Source organism: Paramormyrops kingsleyae, chromosome 12, assembly GCF_048594095.1.
Source record: "Paramormyrops kingsleyae isolate MSU_618 chromosome 12, PKINGS_0.4, whole genome shotgun sequence".
In the NCBI taxonomy this organism is placed as follows: Eukaryota; Metazoa; Chordata; class Actinopteri; order Osteoglossiformes; family Mormyridae; genus Paramormyrops; species Paramormyrops kingsleyae.
Genome location: NC_132808.1, coordinates 29,744,560 through 29,750,982, shown reverse-complemented (window position 1 = coordinate 29,750,982; position 6,423 = coordinate 29,744,560). Strand labels below are relative to the sequence as shown.

At 42.5% G+C, this 6,423-nt stretch overlaps 1 long non-coding RNA gene across 1 annotated transcript; it reads right to left on the bottom strand.

Annotated features, from left to right (window-relative positions):
- Window positions 1-1,906: 1,906 nt before the first annotated feature.
- Window positions 1,907-3,948, bottom strand: LOC140593551 (uncharacterized). The gene is made up of 3 exons (XR_011993939.1): window positions 3,769-3,948; window positions 3,533-3,577; window positions 1,907-2,742 (listed from the first exon to the last, which is right to left on the bottom strand). It is a non-coding gene; the product is annotated as an uncharacterized lncRNA (long non-coding RNA).
- Window positions 3,949-6,423: the final 2,475 nt, after the last annotated feature.

Genomic DNA, 6,423 nt, shown 5'->3' with positions numbered 1-6,423 from the left:
GCAGCTTGTTACTAGACATATAAAGGGACTGCAGTGCCATCTATTGAAAATGCATATTCTCCATTACGGCCTGAGTTTCTGAATCAGAGATTAGGGACGAGGTTTCCCTGTAATGGGATCGGTCCGGGTGAACCTCGCCTGGGAGAAACCAGCGCCCACGCAAGCCAATCCCTCAAGCGCACCTAAAGTGCAGACATTATTCTCACGAGATATTTCCATTGATCTTTTAAAATCAAATTGCAACAGTGATGCTGAAAAATAAGCACTGCAGCAAGACGCTCTGTTTGTTCGGATGCTGCTGCAGCAAACCGCGATTCTCAGGCTGAGCTCCGGCCTTCATTCGACTGTTTGGAGAGAAATTAAGAAATATTTGACTTCTCCTGAACATAATGAATCAAGTGCACTGTTCTTCAATCCGTCTTTAAAATATTACAATAACTGGAAATACGAAAAGTGATAGCGAAATAGATTTATAATTTATGTGTGAAATAAGCATGGTAACTAGTTGATATATTTTTAAGTCTTTTATTTTTGTTAATAATAAGAGCATCACCTTTAAATTCCCAATTTTTTCCCAGGAAGTGTTAATAAGATGTTAGATTTCACAGATTGCTATTATGTATCTAAAATTTTAGGCATTTTTAAGGCATTTGGCACATTTTAATAATAGTATTCTAGAATCAGGGCCCCACGAAAGCGTACGGATCCAGCAGGCAGGATAAAGACGCCTACACTTCGAATTAGCTCTCCTTTTGGACCTTTGGTGGCTGGGGTCCTAAGAGACGTAGCATTTGCCGACGATCTGGCATAACTCAGCCGTAATGATCTCATCGCCCTCTGTGATTATCCTCGGCCTGGCTGACCTTTTACAGCGAAAACACGGGAAGTAAGAAATGATGGAACTGATGCGTTTGTTAGTCCGGCGTCCTCGGTGAGAGCTGCTTTAGCGACAGCTTTATCTGAGACAAGAGAAACGGCTACAGCTAATCAGTTTCCTAGAGCCAGTTAAACGATAACATCCAAAGACGCCAGACCACCGCAGTGGCTGTTAAACTGCTGAAATAACACACAGAGCTACAAACATTAATATCTGGGTAAGAATGTGAGTGAATTTGCCCTATTACGTAGGTTTGCTGAATAACCATGTTTGACCAGGGGCTAAAAATTGCACTATTTATATACACACTCAGATGCACACATACAGAGAGACAAAGATAATGTTCAAAATATGTGGGTATTTCCATCAGAATTTATTACTGCCATACTGGCTTGGAATTACAATCAATCTCAGAATCCACAGTCACATGACACACCAACATCATCAACTTGTACTTTAGTGTCCTTGGAGCAATTATACATAATACACAGTAAAGTAAAGAGCTGAATGCTGAAATCTTATTTTCAAGATTTCACTTCAGTGGCTATTATTATGCGATATAACCAGGAAGTCAGTTCAAAATGAGTTCAATGTGAACCAAGAAAAAAAAGCCCCTGTTGCCTTCCTGGTCAGTAATGATGGCTTGAGAATAGCAGCGTCCCATGCATGCATTCATCTGTTAGTTTATTGATTTTATTTAAATGGCTTGAGCATTTTATGCCTTTGTTCTGCTCTGTTTTGATGGGCTTATCAAAGGACGCTGCAGAATAGCAGAAGGAGGTTGGATTTTCGAGGCTCTTCAGAGTGAGTGCCGCAGCACACGCTCCCCAGCATATCTGCCCACACAAGGACAGGCCGCATGCTTACTGCCAGGCATGAAGGGGACCCAGAGGGAAGTAGCTTTCTGTGTCAGACCCGGGGACCGGCAGAGCATCCGGACCCAGGTTTAATAAGCCAGTGGTCACCAGCGGACTCCCCCCCCCCCCCCCCAAGTCAGCTTTGTATTACTGATGGAAATTGGGCCTCAGGAAAAAAATATTTGGGGACTCCTGTACTGTCAGAAAAAATACCAATTTATACCTTTGAGATACAATTACTTGTCAGTGGGGCTGTACAGAAATGGACCCTGAGGAACATTTATATACCATGGGGGGGTACATTAATGTTGTTCATACCTTGGAAATGTTTCTTAGGGTCCATGTCTGTACCTTAAATTAGATTAAAAGGTACTTTTACCTACAGCTAAGGTACAATTGGCAGACCCTTGAGGGTACAGAACCCAGTGACAAGTAACTGTGCCCTCAAAGGTACAAATGCTATGATGTCACTTTCAATGCATCCCACTAAACTTGGATCTGGTTTGCTAGCAGAAACACAACACCCCAAGACAGTGCCCAAAGTTGGAACAAAGAGGTGTCAGTACTGGCCCTGGAATTCACTGCCGGCAGATTACAGTGCCCGGTACTCCAACCCACTTCATTTACACTAACGGCTGCCAATATGAGTCGGATCAGGTCACATTTAAAATCTTGCAGTGTGTCAAACATTATTCTTGTGAACCATAAGGTATCTGCCGCTGTGAACTTTAAAGGAAATGAGTGATAGTTAGAGATTGCGTGTCAAAAGTGTGGGGGGAAAAAAAACTCACATTATGCATCAACATGACACAATCAGTTTTGGTGATTGGTGATTGGTTTATCTCTCCTCCATTGTACACAGATTTTATACAGAAAGAGTAGCCACACTTTGTCAACTCGCCGGTTTTTATTGTGAATAATGCTGCTTCAATCGCCTCGCCCGTTTTATTTCTCTCCTCGCCTATTTATCTTCGCCTTTTAAATCAGGAACTTCAATCACTCTCCTTGCTGTACGGGTGGGAAGAAGCAGACAATGTGCAGACAATCAGCAGCACCCAAGGAGAGAACCGGCGAACAAACAGCCTGGAGGCAATTAAAGAGACTCCGCAACTGCGGCAAAATGATACTGTGCAGAGGTGATTCGGCACAAAAAGAAACTGACACAGTTACTAATGTATTCCTGCGTGAAATCCCAGAAGGCCCAGCAAATGTATGGACAGATGGTACGCAACTCCATGAAATGTCTTATGTAAGTAATATATTTAGTGGTGGGGAAGAAGCCCTTGATTATTACACAGAACTGTGTTGTGTCACAAGATACTGCTGTGATTTCATGTGTGACCTTCAGCATCCACTTGAAAAATAAATGTTTTCTTTCATGCATAATGCAACATGTAGAACCTGAGCATCCTCAAAATTAGCCTTAATTGCCCAGTGAATATAACATAGAAACGTCCAAGATCAAACCGCAAAGGGAGTCTAAGCTCCTTGCAGGAAAATGTAACGGTTGTATGCACTGGCCAGGATATACTTCCATGTTCATATTCGGGGGGCGGATTAAATGCAGTAACTACATATTTCAGAATTTTCCCTAGACAAGTCAGTGACAGAGCTCAAAACATGTATCCCTCTCGTAGGGGAATACAGGGTACAATCAATACTGCGACAATACACAAAATAGGAATGAGTGAATATATGATAAAATGTATGAATATAGATGTGCAAAATTAACAGCCACTTTTTGTTGTTAATTAGGGATGTTCTGGCCTGTATGTTGGGCAGCACTGTGGTCTCTCACCTCTGAGGTTGTGGGTTCAAATCCCGGTGTGAGCTGAATGGTCTCCTGGCGTAAATAATAATAATAATGTTTATTTATTAAACTCTTTAAATACATTGAATGCAGCACAAATTGTGTCACATATGAGATTAAAATAAAACCAAAGACAAGGAAGCGGCTAACGTGCAGGTCAATGAAATAACACAAACGGAATAAATCTCATTTAAATAAATGAGTGTGAATAATAGCACTGTCACCTCACATCACTGGACCTGGGTTCGAGTCTCCACCAGGGCTCCATGTGTGTGTAGTTCACCCTGTGTTCTCCCTGTGTCATTGTGGAGTGTCCACCAGGTACTCCGGTTTGTGTGACTGGTGTGTGAGTGACTGGTGTGTGAGTGACTGGTGTGTGAGTGACTGGTGTGTGAGTGTGCCCTGTGCTGGGTTGGCGCCCCATCCTGGGTTGTTTCCCTGCCTTGTGCCCGTAGCCCCCGGGATGGGCTGCGGACCCCCGGGATGGGCTCCGGACCCCCTGCGACCCTGAAAAGGACAAGCGGTTTCAGAAAATGGATGGAAGAGAGAGTAAATAAAAGCTAAACAAAAAATAAATTAAATTAAATATAGAGGGATGAAAAGGTCAAAAGATATAAAAGTGTAAGCACGTAAAAATTGGAAATAATTAATACCGTATTTTATGGATATAGCAACAAAACTGAGACAAAAAGAAATAAATAACAGCTAGTAAAATGTAATAAAATGTAATAAAACCCTATGAATCCTATGAACTGGTTTTAAAAGGAAACCTAAAAAGATGCATTTTTGTTAGCTTTTTAAAAGTGTTATGTGACTCAGCGACTAATGATTTTCACGTGGGACTCTCCCTGCAGCCCACAAACACCTGGCTGGGTTAGATGCCACCTGAGCGTGATGCCCTGCATTGGGCTTGAATTCCATCCAGAATGCCCCCTGACTTACACCCTGTGATTTCTGGCATGGGGTCCTAGCCCCCACCATTTTAATGCAGCATGATGAAGTACTGGATAAGTAGCTATGAAAGAAGGATGGATGGATTTTTTTTCATTATTCACAAAGACATGCTTGCTTGATGTGATCGATAAAATAGAACAGAAGTAGAGCCACGGGGATGGCAGTGAGAGGCTCAGCAAGCTAGCCTGCTGTGACCATAGTGAAAAGGTTGTTGGTTCAAATCCCAGGGTAGGCAAAGTGGTTTTACCGTTGGGCCATAATAAAAGGCCGACAACCCCCAGTTGCTCCAGGGGCTAGCTGACCCTACTTCCATAAAAAAAATAAAAATTAAAACGAAAGTTTGTTCTTTTGTGCAAAAGGGTTTGCTAAATAAATAAACGAACAAGACCAAACTCACCACTATTTCTCATAGAGGAGGGTCTCAATAAGGTCCACTGCACTCTGTCATGTAGTTCAGTCAGTAACCTGTATAAGTCACAGTTACTCCTCACGATCTTGGCACCATGCGGATTCCCTTTGCAAATTGTCTTCATTGCTTTCCATAAATATCGACCTTAACCCCTGATAAATATAGGAGCATTTTTGTTGGGCATAAAATAATAGACCTTAGCTTAGTAACTGACAATGCTTTCGATGAAGGGCTTAACAGAGAACCGCCGTGACGTTCCCAGAGTTTATGCACGACGTTGGTCGAGTTTGTTCTTGGTACTGACAAAATAAACATACCTGGACATTATGTAGAGTTTCAGCTCAGCGATGGAATGTCTCAAAATGAGCACGTAATGATTATAAGAATATAATCAGGAGTAATTGCATGTAATAATTAAATATCTGTGCCTGTCTCGTAAAGTCATGCAGGAGTTGGCCTCAGAAGTTGCTTTAAAGGACAGACTCTCTAGAGGACAAATGCTTTCCAGGAGAAGAAAGGGGGCATGTAAAACATTTAATTTTTAACCCCTTAAAAATGGCAAGGAAAGTCATAATTTTCCCAGAGTACGCTTTAAAAGGCAAGGTGCCATGTTGGTGCATGTCCTCTAACTTTAACTTCCTCTCCTTGATGCTCTGGATTTTATTTTTTTTTTTAATTCCTTGTCTTACCTTTAAAATCTGAAGTCGTGCCAATATATTATTAGCATTTTGGCAGCCTTGTCACGGGTTTAATGGAATGTGAAGCCGCTGCGGTCTCATCTATTTGAATTAGCTGTTTCTGGGCGCCCGTCTCTGACGGCCCTCAAAAACAAAGGGGGGGGGGGGGGGCTCCTCTGGGGGCACTAAACGATCTCATGATTGATGGCCGCAGTTGGAAAAATGAGGAAACGATGCACCTCGAGCAGCAGCAAGTGTTAGCGGGCATGATGTGCTGTGGCCGTAGCTAGCATGTGTTCGTGTGTCATTGTCTTTCATTAGCATGTGCTAGCGCATCATTGTCTTTGCTAGCATGTGTTACCGCACTGTTGACTTTCATTAGCATGTGCTAGCGCATCATTGTCTGTGCTAGCTCCGGCTCACTTGGATTGACACCTTACCTATCCAGGATTCCTCCTTAAGTCTAAACATATTCCGGATGGCAATTTGGCATAGCTGAGTTTAGTTTCAACCAATCAGTTGAGTATAAAGGGCCACAGTCACAGAGTACTCAACTGGTTGGTTGAAACAAAACCTTGGCCTGGATTTATACTTCCCGGACCTGAACTTTCGTATCTGTCTGTGATGGATTACCTTTGTGAGTGACTTACCCAAGACTGTGAGTTGCCCAGAGTGTCCAGATGTGTCCATGCCCTGTGACGAACTGGCAGACCCTTCAGGTAGATCTTCGGCATTTTCAGAAGATGCAGGCCAACTAGGAAACTACTGTAAATGGACTATGTTAGTGAATATGTAGGATTTTTCTTTTGTAAAGCTGGATTCTTTCAAAACACTCATAA